The sequence below is a fragment of the Sus scrofa genome, chromosome 1, assembly GCF_054392235.1.
Source record: "Sus scrofa isolate SSC_HxYL_T2T_F1_AM1 chromosome 1, Sscrofa_HxYL_maternal_Yorkshire_Landrace_v2.0, whole genome shotgun sequence".
NCBI lineage: Eukaryota > Metazoa > Chordata > Mammalia > Artiodactyla > Suidae > Sus > Sus scrofa.
Genome location: NC_139383.1, coordinates 72,445,674 through 72,465,475, shown reverse-complemented (window position 1 = coordinate 72,465,475; position 19,802 = coordinate 72,445,674). Strand labels below are relative to the sequence as shown.

Here is a 19,802-nt window from a genome sequence, read left to right as displayed (position 1 = left end):
AGACTGCCTCGGTCTCTGGCCACGGATTGTGTCCCTAGTTTCAGTTATGGATGAATATTGTCACTGAGAAAGGAAACTACCACCTAGAGTATGGATGAGTAAATACCAAGGCAATGCCCAATACCAGAAAATCAACTCAAAAATCCACATTCTACTGAGGGCAGGTCATCTTTGTACTGCAATCTTTGTGAATTAATTTTTTGTTTGCCTTTATATTACTGCCATTCTAAAATGGGATTCTGATCGTATTCGGTATTGAAAGATGGGTGGATAATCACAGCAAGATGCATTCTTCATGTCAACAGTTTGAACCTATCAATAGAAATCATGACTGTTCCAAGAAATAGTCTGGAAGATTGTTTTGAGAATAAATATTTGAGGAGTTCCTGTTGTGGTGCAGCAGAAACAAATCCAACTGATATCCATGAGGACAAGTGTTCAATCCCTGGCCCCACTCATTGGGTTAAGGATCTGATGCTGCCATGAGCTGGGGTGTAGGTCACAGACACTGCTTGGATCTGGTGTTGCTGTGGCTGTGGTGTAGGCTTTCAGCTGCAGCTCCAGTTAGACCCCTAGACTGGGAACTTCCATATGCCTTGGATGTGGCCCTAAAAAGACAAACAAAACAAAACTAAATATAAAAAAAGAATAAACATTTGAATGTAGCTAAAGCTATTCTTTGGGGTATGGCAAGGTGCCTAGAACACTGCCAGGGCCCAGTATGTTTGTCAAGTGAACAAATTATAGAAGCACAATGCCATTAGGCAATTTTTTCAAATACTGTCATGCCACCAATATTTACATAAAGAAAAGTATGGAGATTCTTGAAATTTTATGTTAAATCTAAATGTCCAGATATTTGCAAACTCTACTTCGATGGTGTAACTTTTTTGGAAAGAAATTTAGCAGTATATACCAAGAGTTTTAAAGATTCATAACCTTTGGTCAAATGGTTATACTTATGGGAATATACTGACAGGAAAATAATCTGAGCAGTCAAATTTATATAAACCTATTAGTTGCAATGTTATTTAGAATTATAGCAAAATGGAAACAACCTGAATATTCATATTTATAGAAATTGCCAAATAGGTTATGATACAGCCACACATGATATGAGTATTATATGGCCATTGAAAAAGGTTTTAAATAAATGTGACATGAAAGCACGATCATGATATAAAAAGGTATGATACAAAACTGTACTACGATGTGATTCCATTCATATTCTTTTTCAAAAGTGCTAAAAATGCCATCTTTTATATAAAAGAAAAACATCTAAAACAATTAGAAGGGAATATATGAAAGTTGATTCCCAATCCTATGCCTCTAATTAGTCTTAATGAAGTCAGCAGTTTTGTCATAAATTACAATTAACTATAATCCCCATCTGACACGCACCCGCTGGTCCATATGTTGGGCTTCTTAGTCAGCCAAATGTAACAGCCTTTGAAAACTGATTTAGCTAAAAAACATGCAACAGACACAAAAATGACAGCCACCTAGAAAATCTGAAAAGATAATCATTAGAAGCAAACCAAGGAGGAGGTGGAGGGAGTGGAGAAGGAAGAATTGCATTAAATCTCCTTTCCAATTTTCTTCCTTCCTTCAAGCAGAAGTTAATCCAATCACAGCCCATAAATGGCTTAGAGAAATTTTTTAAGGTGAAAAAAAACATACACTGGGCAGTTGGAAGCCAATTCCTTATTCCCCATCTTCCTCACTAAAGCAACCCCCTTCCACTGAAGTCAGTTAAGAGTGTAGCTCCTAAGAGTGTATTTTTTATCCAGCAGAAATATTTAGCTTGGCTGGCTGCCAGAGAATGCTGGAAGAATGGACTGAATTAGGGGATTTACCTTCCACGTGTTTGGCACGCGTCATGCAGAGTATCCGAGAAGCCGGTCTCTCCTTCTCCGTGGTCTTTGGAGACCACGTCTTTGGCAGTGGAATGGGCTGCCAAGCCATCAGAAGAATAAGGTCACTCCTACGCAGTAAGGCACGGTGTGGTCTGAATTTATCAATGGACCATTTTACCCAGCTTCCAGTTTGCTCTCTCTCCATGATTGATACAATAATAAAAGGCTATATCTAGTTATCTATCACTGCTGTAAGGAGAAACATGTACATGTTCCCTAAATTCTAAAGGTGATTTCATTTCTTTCCTCTTAACACTCCTTCAGAGTTATAGGTGTCTATAAACAATTTCTGATAATGGTGATTAAAAAAAGAAAAGCTCTGAATCATAAGGCAGTTTTAGCACCTTCACTGAGGCAGTTTGAGGAACTCTTTATTTTTAATACAGACATTACTGAGCGTTACATATAATCACATCACTGAATTTGTTTCAAGCTGCATATGTTTTGACTTAAGGTGTTTTTTTGTTTTTTGTTTTTTGTTTTTTTTGTCTTTTTGCCTTTTCTAGGGCCGCTCCCACAGCATATGGAGGTTCCCAGGCTAGGGGTCCACTTGGAGCTGTAGCTGCCCGCCTACACCAGGGCCACAGCAACTCGGGATCCAAACCGCGCCTGCGACCCACAGCACAGCTCATGGCAATGGCGGATCGTTAACCCACTGAGCAAGGGCAGGGATCGAACCCGCAACCTCATGGTTCCTAGTCGGATTCCTTAACCACTGAGCCACAACAGGAACTCCAGACTTGTTTTTTAGTAGGCGGGATCCTGCGCTAAGCTACTAAACACCTAGTAGACTCTAGCTGCCAGAAGTGCGTTTACCTTCATTCATAAGACTGAGCGACCTGCCAAAGGCAGTGGCTGGCAGAGGAAGAGGTGGTGTCAGACCCTAAGTCTTTACTCCCATGTCCCTGTGTGCTTTTGGCAATGCTGTGCCAGCAGCCCACTGGGCACAAAGATGAGACGGGAAGTCTCTTGCAGTTGACGAAGGCTCTGTCCATGCTGATGTAACAATGGCCAAAGATGGGAGACAGACAGCCTCCCAAACAGAGAATGTTTATCAACCGCCAATTCTTAAAGAACTTTGTTCTCATCAGAAAACTAACTAGAGACGGTAACATTCATTTCTTTACACGGGGAAAGAAAACGCCTGTTTGCCTTCTCTTTGCAGGAGGAACCACGAGGCTGTCATCGTATCTAGAGTTGGAAAGATGTCCCCAAAACTGCACGATGTTTCCAGACAAGGGGGTCCATCTCTTGGCCCCAACCCCCAACTCAGTACAGCCTATTAAACAACAACATTCAATTGTATGACTAAGGATGGGGGAAGGGACATTTAATCAGGCTTTTAAAAAGTGAATGAAGTGGAAGAGGTTTCTATAAATACAAATTTACATGAATGTTTTATGAGATAAAATTTATGTGAAAAGGAAGGAGGAAGCCTATACATACTGCACACAGACATACATATGGAAGGCTACACAAGAAGCTGAAAACATGTGGTACCTCTTGGGAGGAGAAGTGGAGGGCCAGCAGTGTTTGTACAGTTATTGTACACCTTTGGCACCTTTTGAATTCTGAACCATGTGACTATATCTTCCCAAGCAAAATAAATCAAATATAATTTACTTAGACATAAAATTATGTATATATAGCTTTATTTTATTTTGGTTTTTGTTTTGGCTGCACCCATGGCATATGGAAGTTCCGGGGCCAGGGATGGAATCTGAGGTTGCAGCTGCAGCAATGCTAGATGTTTAACCCACTGCACCTGGCCGGGAATCAAACCTGCACCCCGGATCGAAAAAACGCTGGGTCCTTACGCTGCTGCTCCACAGCAGGGGCCCCCATATAGCTTTAAAATTTAAAAATAATGTTGCTGAAGATATGCTAAATCTTGGTTCAGGACAATTTGACAAACATTTTTTTAAATTGTGGTAAAGTATATGTAACAATCTGCTAATTCAATCATTTAGGTGCATAATTCAGTGGCATTAACTACATTCACAGTTTTGCAACCATCACCACTACCTACCAATCTTCAATTTCCCAGCTTCTGGTAAGCTCTATTCTACTTTCTGTCTCTATGAATTTGCCTATTCTAATTTCCCATGTAAGTGAACAAATACAGTATTCGCCCTTCTGTGTATAGCTTGTTTCACTCACCATAATGTTTTCAGGGTTTATCCACATGTAGCATGTTTCAGAACTTCATTCCTTTTCGTGGCTGACTAATATTCCATTGTACGGATATTACCACATTTTGTTTACTCATCTGAATATACCATTTTGTTTACTTGTCTCTTGATAGACACATATTATTTCCACCTTTGGACTATTGTGAATAACGGTGTTTTGAACATTGGCATACAAGTGTCTGAGTCCCTGTTTTCAGTTCTTTTGGGTATATATCTAGGAGTAGAATTGCTGAGTCATATGGTCATCTGTTTAGTTTTTGTTTGTTTGTTTGCTTTGCTTTTTGGGGCTGCACATGTGGCATATGGAAGTTCCTACGCTAGGAGCTGCACCTGCTGGCCTGTGCCACAGCCATAGAAAGGCAGGATCCTTAACCCACTAAGGGGGGCCAGGAATTGAACCCGCATCCTCTTGGATAATAGGTTGGTAACCCACTGAGCCACAATGGGAACTCCATTTGTTTAGTGTTTTTGATGAAGCAAGCTCACATACATTTTAACACAGAAATTACAATTGAAGGAATTTATTCTAGGGAAGTAACAGTGGATACTCCCAGCTAATTATTTACTAGGTTATTGAACATGAGTACTGTTTATAAAATTGAAAAATTAGAAACAAGCCAAATGATCAGTGATATAGAATAGATTAAATGTATTATTTATGCAAGCAAAGTCCATAAGGTTGTTGGGGGTAGTGGTTAAGAGAATTGGCTCTGAGGTCACCCTGCCTGGGTTAAGATCTTGTCTCTACTATTTACAGGCTGTCTGACTAGAGGCAAGTTAACTATCTTCTCTACTTCTCATATTCTTCATAAGCAAAATAGAAATAATAATTGTACTATGGGCATTGAGAGGCTGCAAAGATGAAATCAGTTAACATACATGGAACATCTGGAAAAGAGCCTGGCATATAGAATATGCCTAAAAATGTCCACATGTATGGTTAGAATACTTTACAATAAGCATGTCCTAATTTTACAACACATAAGTGTTGCAGAAGATGTGTAAAAATGGAGGAAATATTTGGATTTATAGCTGACATTAATGATTTTTGGTGGAAATGTGCATATGTAGCCAAAGGGAAAAAAAGATTGGAAATATACACATGCAATGTTAATAATCAATTGCAACTAGGTGGTGGAAAAACAATTCATTCTTTTCATTTCTTTCAAAAATTTTCAAGTCTTTAAGAAGGACTATTACTTGTATCGTCAGGAAATAAGTTAAAAATTAGATAGAGGAGCTCTTTTTTGAATACTCATCACATTTTAAATTTGGGTTCCTAAAATTAAACAGCTATTGTTATCCTATCTTCAGAAATTCTAGGTTCTAACATCCACTTTGAAGGAGAATCATGAAGAAGAAACTTCTCCTTTACAAACCTGCCTGTGGTTAAAATTGTATTTAAAAATCTTTATTAAAATCTGGTAATCATCTTTGACGGTGAAGTTTGAAGATAGACTTGACCAGGCCCCCCTCCTCCAGCTCCCTCCTGCCTTTTGACATGATCAGCTAGCTCCTGTCCCCCAGCGTGATGAATTAAATGTATGACAGATATGACAGGTGAGGAGTGCATGGAGGGGCTTAACCAGCAGGGATAAGATAAAGCCCCCATTTAAGAACAAAGCCCCCACCAAAGCTTGCCCATTAACGACCTCGAACAGAATCTCTTCATTTGTCCCATTTGGAAAGAGCAGGCAGAAACCGTAGTTGTGTGGTTAGGCAGGGTGGCTGTGGCTGCAAGGGCCTCTCAACCAACTAATTGAAAATCCTTGATTTTCTGTTAAACACATCTGAACGACCAGCCCTGCTTGCACGGACATGGGTGAGACAGCCTTTCAATGCTGTGGTAATACAATAGACTTAAATTTACAGCTGGACTAAGTGGAATTACTGTATATAAACCATAATATCTGTATATAAACCCATCTATCTGCAGGGATCCAGCTAAGCCCCAGAGAGACAAGTCCGGCAGGGCAAATCCAAGGAATTTTGGAAGTCAATCCATTAGGATTACCAGGCGGGCCCCGAATTTGGAAGTCATTGGTTCAATCTATGGAAGCAATGAAGTCCCAATCTTCTTTTCGCCTAACCTCTTATCTGAAGGCCTATTGACCCAGTTTTTATTTACAATAAACTGATAAGCTACAGATGACACTATAATCATTCTCTACAATACATACTGATATGATATTATTGGGCAGGCAGCCTAGTCACATATGAACTTTCATGCAGTGATTACAAATAGACCTTTGAAAACGATTTTCACAGCAGAAGTGTAGCCCTCTTCCTATGTAATTACAATAACTGGACCATTACTGATGATGCATAATCTCATGATGCACATAAGAAGAAACACCCTGTTGGTTACCATCTCCTCCTTTGAGACGTTTAGCCGCTGTTCATTTCAGCTTATTCAGAATGCAAGGCATTGTATTAGGAGCTAAGTTACAGGCTGCTCTCTGAAAATATATTGTCTTCTAGGGTTTAGCTCTTATGGACTGATTTGTGAAGGGGCGGGTCTAAATACAGTCGATGCTCAAGAAATTCTTGTTGAATAAATAATCGATAAGATCGAGAGAAAACTTTAAAGCCACAGGCATCCCCCAGGCATCGTGGAGAAGAGAATCAATGAGATGTGCACCTGCGACCATCCCAGCAGGCTGTGCAAAGTCAGTCACATTATCAGCAGCTATGGCTGGTGAGGTCCAACGGAGGACCAGCCAGACCATTAGCAGGAAGCACCAACTCTCTTCCACAGGTGAAGAAACACTGACTCAATGAAGCAACGATCCCTAGTTCAAAAAGCAATTCAGAGACTGGGCTGAGGGAGAAGCTCCTGGAATTTGTGAGGCACCCAGGGCTTGTTCCCCCCATGGTCCCTCTCGCCCCACCCCAGCGGAAAGTTCCCTGATCAATGCAGGCTTTAATTCAACATCTGTGGGAACTCTGGCTAAAGGCGCATTCTTTCCTTCTCAGAGAGGTCCAGCTCTGGGAACTTGTGAAACATCAGGACCCAGCTGAAGCTTACACTGCCAGGAAACAAGAGAGAATTTTCCCGCTCCTAGAGGTCAAGCTAAATGGGTGCCGCCTGCCTGCTCTCAGAAGACAAACCCTTGTTCCCGCACCGCTTCCTTTCTCCAGTCTCACTCGGGAGTGGAATTAATTCGGGTGATCCTCAGAACATCAGATTCAAGTCACTTGGCCAATACTCTGCAGGTCTCTGGACTGGGACGCATCGCACAAACAACCACCTGTGTGTTTTAACCATCCTGCAGCTTCCTTGCCAGCTCAGCACTTCCCCAGGAACCGATGAGAGCGATGGAGCGCCCCAGGCAGCCCCGGGAACAGGCCTGGACTGTGTCCATCCACAGCTCAACACCCAGAGCGGACATTTTGCAGAAGAGCCAAATAGACCTCAGGGACATCGAGGCAAACTTTTGGGGAGGTCTTATCTGTGTGACAATACTTAACTTTCACCACCTGAGCCGGCCTGGCAGAAGAAACCGTCACACTCAGTTATCGTCTCTTTCTCCATCCGAGACAACTACTGTTTACGATACCTCCAGCTGCTAGCAACTGGTGGAAAGCACCAGGCTATTTTTAGACAGGACAGTGATTTCTCCCTTTCATCTGTGAGAAATGTACATCCTCTTACAGTCGGGTCTACTCCAGATGCTGGATTTGGGGTACGTTTTTTTAATGCAAAGGTGCTATTACTCTTTGCAAAGTGAGTGAGTTTTGAATTCTCTCAGTTTTTAGGAGTTCCCTGATGGCCTAGTGGTTAAGGATCCAGTGTTGTCACTGCTGTGGCATGGGTTTGATCCCTGGCCTGGGAACTTCTGCATGTTATGAGTGCAGCCAAAAAAATTTTTTTGAAAGCTGTTTTTTTTTTTTTAATTTTTAATTTTTTTACATTCTTTTTCTCACATTATCCTCCATCATTTTCCATCACAAGTGACTAGATATAGTTAGTTCCCTGTGCTATACAGCAGAAAAAAAGATGTTTTAAATCTGAAGCTGTACTTTCTATACTGAACTCTTTTAAAATGTGAAACTCAACAGAGTACAGGCTAAATCTCTACAAGCCACACTCTTGACACAATGATGAAAGATCATTTACCTTAAATTAAGACTAGTACACGAAGCGGAAATTAACCAACATCACAACAAAATCTTCCTGACATATTCCTGCCCTCTACCCTTCTCAACTGCTCTCCTCACTCCATCTTTTTAACCTCAGGCTAACAAATGATTTGATAAAAAACTTTACTCAACATGTAGTACAATTAGATTATGATTTCCAGAATTAACCAAAAAATATTTTGGGGATTGATCACAATGCCACTCTTTCATATTTTTTCTATTTTTTTTTAAACTATGTTTCAAGGAACCAGTAATTACTAAATTGATTCATTATCTTTATGCATAAAGTACGCTTTAGAGAAAAAAAAAAAAAGTATCACACAGAGAAAGCACTCATACCTGACTCTTAAATACCTGAAAATGAGGAGAAAACTCATGCTAGATGTGTTAGCAATTAATGTTCTTGCTCTAAAATGCAACTGCTTATTTCTCGGGGTGGTGTTGCAGGACGTTTATAGGCAGAATATTGATTGAGATCAGCTAAAGTCTACCAACTTTAGCACATTCTAGTTGGTGCCAAGACTACCTGCTCTGTAGCCAAGATGTGAAATCCTTGGTGAGCCAGGCAACTTTTAAAAATCCAAGCACATTATTTCCCTTGGTAATTTTCTTGCCACTTGAAGAATGATCTGGAAAGGAGGTGTTGAGTTAGTTTACATTAACCTTAGCCTGACCTGGAGGTAGAGGTTTTAAGAGCTGAGCAGTGGCCACAGTCAGGAAGCCCCAGGAAAACAGCACAAGGAAAGGATTGCATTTGTGGGGACCCAAGAATCACCCCGCCATGCTTATTGCAGATGGAGGGCATCCTCTGCGCCCTTTGAGGGGATGGGAATCCATCCATCTTCATTAGGCTTTGGGGGGTTGGGGTGGAAGGAGAGGGGACTGACTTTTTCTTTGACTTTGAAAAACAGAAGCCAGCCGTGATTACTCATTTCCACCCAGTGCCTCCTACCAAACCCTTGTGAGGCTATTGCGGAAGAAGCAACATGGCCCAACACATTAGCAGCCGATCTAGTAGTCAACTGTGCAAGCTGAGAGCAGCAAGCCACAACTTAGTCAAAAACCATAATTAATAAGTGTGTTTGGGGGAGGGGAGGTGTAAAAGGTTTTTAGAGCAATTCCATATAAAAGCTAGTCTAGGCTTAGAAATAGCCTGGTATAGCCAATGATTTTTTTTTTAATTTTTATTTTTTAAAATTTTATTGGTGTGTAGTTGACTTAAAATGTTGTATTCGTTTCAGATATAAATGTTTTTTTGTACATAACACATTATAAATAGAGTGTTAAGAGTCTGCTTTTGTTGTTGTTGTTGTTTTTGTTTTGTTTTATTTTTTGTCTTTTTGCTATTTCTTGGGCCGCTCCCTCGGCATATGGAGGTTCCCAGGCTAGGGGTCCAATCAGAGCTGTAGCTGCCGGCCTATGCCAGAGCCACAGCAACGCGGGATCTGAGCCGCATCTGCAACCTACACCACAGCTCACCACAACGCCGGATCGTTAACCCACTGAGCAAGGGCAGGGATCGAACCCGCAACCTCATGGTTCCTAGTCGGATTCGTTAACCACTGCGCCACCACGGGAACTCCAAGAGTCTGCTTTTTCATACTCCCAGCAGCAACTGTGCTGGCAGGAGTATCTGGAGCACTAGAAATGCATCTCAAATCACTTTGCAGTATAAATCCATGGGGCAAGTTTCAAGATATGAATTTTCACATTCTGAATTAACCTCAGGAAGGAAGGGGTTACATTTTTCTTCCCTATGAGAAGAAAGTCAAATAGATTGAAAATGAATGCCATAGGATAAAAAGACATAGAAAATTCCCCTTGGCACTTAGATCTTAAGAATAAAAAGAAACATTGCATTACAGAGATGTGTTCCAACATATGGAACAAAAATGTATTTTTAGGATTCTATAACCAGTTCCAAATTTGAAATGACCTCTTCATAGAGAGTTCCCATTATGGCTCATTGGTAATGAACCCGACTAGTATCCATGAGGATTCGAGTTGGATTTCTGGCCTTGCTCAGTGGGTTAAGAATCCAGTGTTGCTGCGAGCTGTGGTGTAATTTGCAGATGTGGCTCATAACCTGCTTTGCTGTGGCTGTGGTGTAGGCCAGCAGTTACAGCTCTGATTCGACCCCTAGCCTGGGAACCTCCATATGCCACGGGTGGGGCCCTAAAAAAAAAAGCACCTCTTCATAAATAATATTCTGATATATGTAGACAGTGGAGGCTAAGAGGTTTTTTTGTTTTTTTTTTAAATTGTAATATATATGTCCTACTTGCTGTGCAACACTGATGAATGTATTTACAATTTCACCAACAGTTGTTTTCTGTCACCCTTGCCTATACTGGCATTTTTCATCTATTATCTTTGCCAATGCAATAAGCAAAATGATATAGGATAGTTAACTGTATCCAGGATACTGTATCCTGTATTCAGGACAGTTCCTCTCCTGAATATATCTTATGACTGTGCTTTAACGTCTGCCCACTTCACTTCCAGGCCTCTTGGACAGGTCTATGTTCTAAGTCCATACTTGAAAAATAGAAACTGATCATAGATGGCCAGGGCTGAATTTCCCTGTTGGATATCGTTAACATCTCCAAGTGCCTCTGAAATGTATGAAGACCTCTGCCCCTAATTAGCTGAAAGCTTCAAGCCTATCACTCAATGTCTCTGAGCCTCATTTCCCTTATTAAGACCCTCAGCTCAGGAGTTCCCACTGTGGCACAGAGGATTAAGAATTTGACTGCAGCGGCTTGGGTCGCTGCAGGGGAGCAGGTTTGATCCCCAGCACAGCACAGTGGGTTAAAGGATTGGGTGTTGTCGGATGTTGTGTCATAGGTTGCAGCTGCAGCTTGGATTCAGTCTCTGGCCTGGGAACTTCCTTATGCTGCAGGTATGGCCATAAAAATAAATAAATAAATAAATAAATAAGCCCTCAACTCCAACAAGAAATAATGTGTCTTTAAACCACAGTACCTGTTGCTAGAAATGGCTGAAATGAAGTAGAACTCAGAATTTAATTACATACTGGAAAATAGATTTGAAATAACATGAGTTAAAGGACACAATTATCATGTGCATTTGGATTCAGTCAAAAAGAAAGCCAGGGACATCTGGCTTGGTTGGTAACTCCTGAGCCAGATGTTGAAGGACCAGGTGGATACAAATTGCCGGAAGGTGTTCGGTCCTTCCAGTTTAGCCAGTTAACTGTTCTGGCTAAATTTGGGGACATCAGCTGAAAACCAAAAAAAGGAACAGAGTAGAGGGCATGGTATTGAAGTTGGGGTTCTTGCTTCTAGATCATTTCTTCCCACCCCCAACCCCCCCTTTTGAAGGACCATGACATCACACATCTACCTCGGCTAGCTGCCATTATCCACAGATGCCCTGGTCTATCCTATACGTATTGACTTAAGACTTTCACCCTGGCTCCTCTCTTCCTTGCTCCTGTTACTTCTTGTTACCTGCAACTTCACCTGATCTTTTCTCCCCTTCACTCCCACCCAAGCCACCCATTCCCAGTCCACTTGATGGCTTCACATCATCCAGCACCATGAAGCATTCTTCCTCCAAGCCTCTGTCTTAATCTCCTTCTCTCCAGTCTTCCCAACACATGGACTTTACTATCCTGACTCCAAAAATCCCTCAAATTACATCAGCTCTTTCAGTCCAATGACTAGTTACCCCCTTTTTTACTCTCTGATATTTATTTCCTGTTCTGATTTATCACCCAACTTTGAGTCTATGATCTCGCTTCCCTTGCATATTATTTTCAAGTACACAGTCCCTCTTCTGTCATACTTACTCCAACCCTCAGTACCCAAGAAAGTTATCTATGTCTTCAGACTCTACTTTCTTTCATCCCAGTTTCCCTCCAGTCCACAGCAATCAACCTTTCACTCCCACAATTGCACTTGAAATAACGTGTTCACCATTGGCTTCCATCTTGCTAAATGAGTGGGCAATTCTCTGTTCTCCTCTTTAAACAAGAGGTGCTCTGAACAGTGCTCTAAACAGCTCTTGACACAGTCGTGCACTCCTTCTTGAGAAAATTCTTCATCTGACTTTGAGCACTACTGAATGTTTCTCCCACCTGGCCACTGCTTCTGGTTTTTGTTGGAGCCTCCCTTCCTCCTTAAAGAGGTGGCGTGAGCCAGGGTTCAGCCACCGCACCTCGTGCTTGGATTTCAATAACCACCTATATGCTGACAACTCCCAGTTTCAGATCTCTAGCTGGCAGCTCTCCCCTCAGCACCTGACTTCTACAACCAGCAACCTACTTGACATCTTTACTTGGGCAATTTATGGACATCTCCATCTTAACAGTCCAAAATAGACTAGATTTTCTCCTCCCTAAATTTCTCTTCTTCCTATTTTCCAGTGTCAGTGAATGGCACTTCCATTCACAAAGATCAATCTAAGGAATCATCAGTCATTTACAATTCCCTATTGCTCTCTGTCCCCTCCCCCCACATCCGAGCCATCAGCAAGTCTTACTACCGTCACCTTCCAAAACATATCCCAGATCCTCCAACCACATCTCACCATCTCTACCGGTAGTACCTAGTCCCAGATCATCTCCTGCCTGGACTGTGGTAAGAGTCTACTAGCTGGTCTTTTCCCTGTCTTGTCCTATAAACTCCATTCTTTACCCAACATCCGGAGAATCTATTAGAGCATAAATCCGATCACCTCATTCCAGTGATAAAATCTGCCAAGGGCTTTCTCTCACCCTCAGAATGAAATGAAATACTTACTTAACATGTTATACAAGACCTTCTATGTTCTATTTCTTGAATCTCATCTCCTTTCACTCTCCCACTGGTTCTCCAGGCTTTAGCCACATTGGTCTTTCGGCTGCTTCTCTAACAAACAAGATCATTCTAACCTTTGTACTATTCTCTCACCAGACTTTACCTGGATCCCTCACTCATTACATGACAGTCTATACTCAAATGCCACTTCCTCAGGGAGACTTTCCTTGTGTACCTTTATCTAAAACAACACCTTATCTCATCATTCTCAAGGATTTTACCCTGTTTTAATTCTACAATCATGATTACGCTCACTTATCAAAATCTAAACCTGTTTTAATTAGTTTGTTTACTGATCTATCTCTCTCTCCCACTAAAATGTAATCCGCATTAAGGTTACAGAACATATTTTTTGCTTTTGGTCTTTTTACCTCTCTATCCTTAGCACTTAGAACAATGCTTGGTACTTGTAGGTACTCAAGAAAAATTTGCTGGACTAGAGAATTATTGAATGAGTGGATAGAGAACATTTAAATGCTATAAATTTAAATTAGGTTCATTAAATGATTGCCCAGCACAGTGATTTCTTGAACAGGAACACTGACACGATAAAGATGGAGATAGAGAAATATGCTAGCTACTCACATGAGAGTGCTGAAGCAGAAGCACTTGCCCTGAGGCTGTTCCAAGAAGCATCCGAGAATGGGAGAGAACTTTTGCTAAGCGTTGCTGCAGGATGGTATGTAATGTAAGGAGGGGCCGAGGAGAGGAAAAGTCACAAGGCATTTTAAGAATGTAAACTTATACAACCAAGAAGCTCACTTGCCCAAGGAGGAACTAGCAGGGGACAAGAGAGGAAGACTAGAAATGAATTTGCATCATGTTCTACCTACTTTTAACATTGATACTTGAATTTTGAATTTCAGAATATACCTCTCTTTATTTTCTGACTTACATATATATATTTCTCCATACCCCCCACCCCTTTCTGAAGTGGGGTTGGAGGAAAACAGCAGCAAGAAAGAGCAGAAGAGGCTCAAGTGAGAGAAGGACTCTGGTGGCCCAAGGCTGATGGGCAACTGTGGGAGGAGTTTACCCCAAGTGTCCCTCCCACCTCATCCCTGTGCAAGGAACACCCCCCCACCAGGGCTGGAGTGGGGGAGAGGCTGGAAGAGTCCTCCTGGGCACGAACCTGTGGTTATCCTGGGGCCTCAGCAACCTCTGCCCTGCCTGTCTCCTTTATATTTGTATATTTAAGAAGAAAATGAATTATCTAAGGCTTAAGGCACATTTCCTTAGAGGAGCACAGAAATGAAAACGAAAACGAGTTTTATGTAGAGCAAGATCCAACGGCCAAATGATTAGTACATCTAGTTTCATTTTTAAAAGATGATTTATGGTTCAGGTAGGAATCCTGTTACTCCAAATGATTTCAAATGGCTCTTTGACATGCTTTTCTTTGAAACAGAGGGAATTTGGCACAAATATATGTAATGCTGATTTATTGAAAAGAAAAATCAACATTGTGCAATAAACCAGTAAATTATCCTACAAGTTCAGAACACACACACACTCCTATGAACTTAGGCTCTATTCAGGGTGCATCCTAAACCAACAATTGTGGTGAAAAATTAAGGACCACTACCTCCTCTCAAGGTCTACAGGAAAAAGCTGCATTTATGTGAATATGTTTGGCAGGTGTATGAGGTAAAAAGCTTCTTTCCACCTTTCTGTGCAAATATAAGTTTAACAAGAGTGCTCGAGCATGCTTTTCTCTAAACCACCCATAAAAATTCTTGAGGTTCTTAACCTTACTGGAAAAGAAAACCTCAGATGACTATAAAGTAAATACACAGCATATTCTCAATATCACGGCCATCTTCAAGCAATTTCTCACACTTATAATGCATTTATTTTTATACAAAGCAGATGCGTGTCTCTGGGGCAAACCATGCCTTTTATTCTTATGTTGTGAAAGTCCCTTCTAATTAAAACAGGAAATACAAATTTCCTTGTCTAGTTCTAAGGATAAATCCTACTTAGCACGAGCAGCTGTCTGCAATTTTTGATGAACCCTTTCTGGCTATTCTAAATGTGCACTGCTGAATTCATAGTTTGTGGGCACTTTTGAATCTCCATTCTGAAAACAAAGGGCACATGAAGCGTTCCTGATTCTCACTAGCCAGGGCTTTGCAAGTTCTGGGCACCTTCACAAGCTAAACTGGCACCACAAGCAGTGAGGCAGCTTCAAAACCATATTCGGTACTGAGAAAGTTGAATATAGTCTAGTGGAGGGGTTAAACAAAAATGAGAAGTCATTAGAAGAAAAGACTAGAGGATTGAAAGAAGGAGAGAATGAAAATGAATTTCTTTCTTTCTTTCTTTCTTTCTTAACATTCTTCTTTAAATGCTTTACATTGTAGCGCAAATTGCAATTAAGAAGTCTCTGGTCCCACCCATCAAATTAAAAAGCACAAGTAGTTCCTTTAGTGACCACAACAAAGGGCAAGTATACTCAAACCCACTTCCTTTGCAGGAACTACTCTTGCTACTTATATGCTGTTCTTCGTTTGTGTAGGGCTGATAAAAACGGCTATGGGGTCTGAGGGATTCAAACCCAAGCAAGTTTACAAAACTTGGAGCAGATTAGATGCAATATCAGGTGAGTGGGACAGTTTTTCCACTCTTGCCAAGTCTAGATTAATATTCCTGCTAATTGCATTTTAGGAATGACCAATCAGTTAGAGCAAATCACCTAGAGAGGAGGTGGCAGGAAGGTGGGGATAGTGGGAACCGCCCTAACCCCCTTAGGGATCTGTAGGTCTCAGGACAATTGCCCTGTGCTTCTTCCACTTCACTGCTGAGAGCTCACCCACTGGAAGGCCAACACCCTAACTCCTGCTGGGCTGTAACAACAGACTTGGGGATGGACATTTGCACTTGAAGTGAAATAAAACTGCTTTGTAGCTTCATCTGTTAAGAATTAGGATATGGAATTCTTAGCTTGAAAGGATTTTCTTTTCATCTTAAATACCTTAATCTCTACCTTTATATCGCAAACAATGAGTTTTTTTCTCAATGAGTGAAAAAAATGATGTTGGTTTTTAAGAATGAAACTCTCTCCTAATCCTCTTCCCATATACCTAGCTTTAATTTTATTTGGCCTCTCAGTCAAGAGTCATATGACCTAACCTAAATTTGTAAATTCAGCAAAGTGATGGGCGTGTCCTGGAATAACAACAGACACCTTGGCAACTAAAGTGTCAATAACGACCATGAACCCTTGAAGAATCTAGTCAGGGGCCAGAGGGTGCACCCATGATTCTCCATAAACATGGCAAGAAAGTTAGTTAATAAACACCAGCTAACTTTTTTCAACTGCAGCAATAAATTGTTCCAATTGGTGAAATGTCCACAAGTTCTGCTCAAAACATCTAGCGAATTGTTTAATTAGCAAACTCTTGCAACACTCAACAAATAGATATTGGCAAGTTAGGGAGACACAAGGTCCCTGAAGTATTAGCTGTGTTGATAATCTCATCTGCAGGCTTTTCCAAAGGACAAATATTTCATCCTTTGAAAAAAAAAAAAAAAGATTTCAGACATTCAAATGACAAACGTTTTCCACTTAAAATGCTCTAACAAGTAAATAAAACATAGGAGATGTATAAACAACTAGTTATAATTGTGAACCAGCTTGCTAACCAGATTTGTAACAAGTCTCATGTATATAATAATGTAGGGCATTTAAGTACCTTCCTGATGTAATGACAGCCTTTTGTTCACACAAATATAACTAAATGAAAGAAAACGTTCTTCTGTAAGCCAAGACTTCTTGTTTTCTCAGCAAAATGCAGAGTAAGGTATTGTTGAATATATATTTGAGGCTGTCTGCCCAGTCTCATTCCAGCCAAAGTAACTACGAAGTTCAACTGGTAGTGGATTTTTAATCATTGAACAATCTTGGGTCGAAACTCCATAGCATGTTTTGAACCAAGAAGTGCTGAATGGTAAGGGTCATCCTTAATGGTAGCCTCTTTTGCAAAGTTACCAACACCCAAGGGAGAGTGAGCAGTTTAGGTGTGGTAAAGCAACCCATTAACTGTTGGGAAAGCCCTGGTGGAGCCATGCTGGATGTGAATGGTTTCTTTTCCTGGCTCAGATAATCCAAGGCAGACAACCCTGAGGAGTGCTGGTTAGTTGATGAAACCCGGGTCACAAATCTAAAAGCAGTATAGATTGTTTCAATATATTTTGTTCCAAGGATATAAACCAAGTGCAATATTTATGGAGTGATATCTTGAGTAAAATGGTGTGTATGGATATGTCAAACCCTATCTTCACTATGAATTCAAAATATATGTCCCCTCTGTCAAAAGATCAGTAAGAGCATGTTTTTGCTTATAAAGGAAAACATATACACTAGTTCCACAAAGACAAAGAAATATATACCTTTTCTTGGCATCGTCAAGTCTGAAAAGTGTTAAATTAAGCTTCTCTCTCCTTTCTCCTTAGAGGGTACAGCTATAATTCATTACAATCACCATGAAATAATTAAGCTGTATGTAGCTATTCTTAGCTCTACCTGAAGAAGTTAAAATGCACAGGGTCCTTAATTCTTAAGGCTTGTATAGTAATCTGACATGGATCTTCTTAAGCTGAAAAGTCCAAGTCTTTCATACATTGGTTTGCAAAGCACAAAAATTGAAGAGCTATGCTTATTATCTACCTATTGATCTTTTAAATACTTGACATTTTCTTGAAAGAAAGTCTTGATAGAAAACCAAATACCACCAAGGACACACTCCCTTCCCACCCACAAACACACAATTCAGCATTAGTTTTAAACGAGACAAATAGAAGAAATTGAGCAAACATTTGATCTTCAATTTAGAGCAGAAATATAACCAAGCATTCACACTGAAGATTTTAAAAATATTGATAAGAAGAATAAGAGGTACATGATTTATTTGAAGTCAAAAAGCATTTAAAAACCTTTCTGTAAAATATCTGAGTTTGTAACTTTCTTGAGCTTTCTCTACACATAATTGTGTAAAAACTTTTAGATGACCTGCTTCTCTATTTGTCTGCTACCATCGAAGAATGACAGCTACCTCATGACACCATCCGTCTTGGGGTTGGCCACTTCGTCAAGCAGTAGGCAGACTGATGCTTCCAGAAGATGACCTATGATCTAAGAGTTTAGTCTCCATGAAAAAAAAAAAAGAGAGAGAGAGAGACCAACCCAACAATCTAGCTCTGCCCTGAAACCCCAGAGGGGCTTTTATTCTGGAAGTTGTTACAAGTAGTTTCTAACCTTTGTACTCTAGACACTCATTCAAACTATCTCACCACTCAGGTGACCAGGGGCTAAGGATGCTTGAAGGCATGAACTTTCTACCCAAACAGGGGATTGTAAACATTTGGGGGAGGCACAGTGCTACTGCTAAGATAAACCATAAAAAGGACATTAGCCAAGACACTTTTATTCAGAGAGCCTCTCTCAAGTCAGGGAACCCAATTTCAGCGTCAACTCTTTGGCTCAAGAGCTAGGTTGCAGTGAGAACAATCAAGTGTCTTTAGAGCTCTGGCTTTTCAAGTTTTGTCAGCACCCTTCTGTGGGAATAAAAAGGGTCTTTACAAGAATCAGCATACGATAGAATAGAATAATATATATTTAGAGTCTGGGTCACAGCAATGTTTTCTATTTTTTCAATTGTAAATGAAATGCGGAGTGGGGAACATATATAAAGGGGAGATGGTCCCTCCAAAGAAATTACTTATGGCTAAGCATTTCTACTTCATTCTAATTTGGTTGTCTTCATTTTAATTGTTGATTGAGTTTCAGTTTTTAGTAAGCGATCTTACTAAAAATCTCTTACTTCAGGGATCTTTGTTAGGCTCAAAGATGTTCTGACTACAAATTTAAGTTAGATTATTTGCACCTAGACTGCAATAGGCATTTCTTCTTTGGGGAGGGAGGAAGAGTACAGAAAGGAGTTTCCAAGCTCTCCAAATGGGTGTAAATAAAATCACCAGGGGAAGCAGGATGTGCAGTTGGGCCCTCTCTGTCTAAACTGAAGAAAATGAAAGAATACATTTATTCTAAAACCCAATTAATGAAAATAAAATTGCACCCTGAACAATCACTTTCAATTAAGGTGTAAAGTTGTAGAATATAAGAATATGTTATACTATATAGGTTTTAACAATCTCTGGATGATCACTGTGAATTTGTAAAGTTATATGATTTAAACACATCTAGTTAAGAGGTTTTTGGGTATAAATCTGCCATCCCACCAAATGCATCATCCACTGCTAACAACCAGGGGACAGTGTTTTCCTGTGAAGGAGTCAAAATAATTGTTGAATTTAATCTGCTGGATATTTTACTGTGATGGTCTGACGAGGTGGGATATATGTTATTAACATCAAGTTGATAATTATTTTTAGAATTGTTAGTGAAATGTAAAGTACATAAAGCATAAAAGAGATAAAAGACATCTGTTAACTAGAAATGCAAGGAGACCATGCCTCTAACACACTGGATGTGGAAAAGCTTCCACAGAGTAAAAAATACTACCCAAAGATTCAGTCCACTTAAAAAACAAAACCAAACCAGACAACTTGTTATGTCTTAGTCACACTATTCTCCAAGTCACCGAACCAAATTTTTACAGGCTTCCTTTGGTATATCGTATAATAAAAATGTCTTTGAACAATATTTATAAAGCTGATTTTTAAAAAAATTGGGTTAGATATCCATAAAATTTACCATTTTAACCATT

General features: G+C 40.2%; 2 protein-coding genes across 12 annotated transcripts in view; one reads left to right on the top strand and one right to left on the bottom strand.

The window, feature by feature from the left end:
* ATG5 (autophagy related 5) overlaps positions 1-9,543 on the top strand; it is a 234,153-nt gene extending 224,610 nt beyond the window's left edge. Inside the window, exons 10-11 of one of the 4 annotated variants that reach the window (XR_014833090.1) lie at positions 3,887-3,969; positions 6,045-8,564. The gene's annotated coding sequence lies outside the window, so the exon portion shown is untranslated. Of the gene's footprint in view, positions 1-3,081; positions 3,970-6,044 lie in introns of all 4 variants that reach the window. The other 3 variants (XR_014833114.1, XM_085004864.1, XM_085004834.1) reach the window with 3 other exon arrangements.
* PRDM1 (PR/SET domain 1) overlaps positions 1-19,802 on the bottom strand; it is a 113,170-nt gene that overhangs the window by 37,693 nt on the left and 55,675 nt on the right. The window lies entirely within an intron of this gene.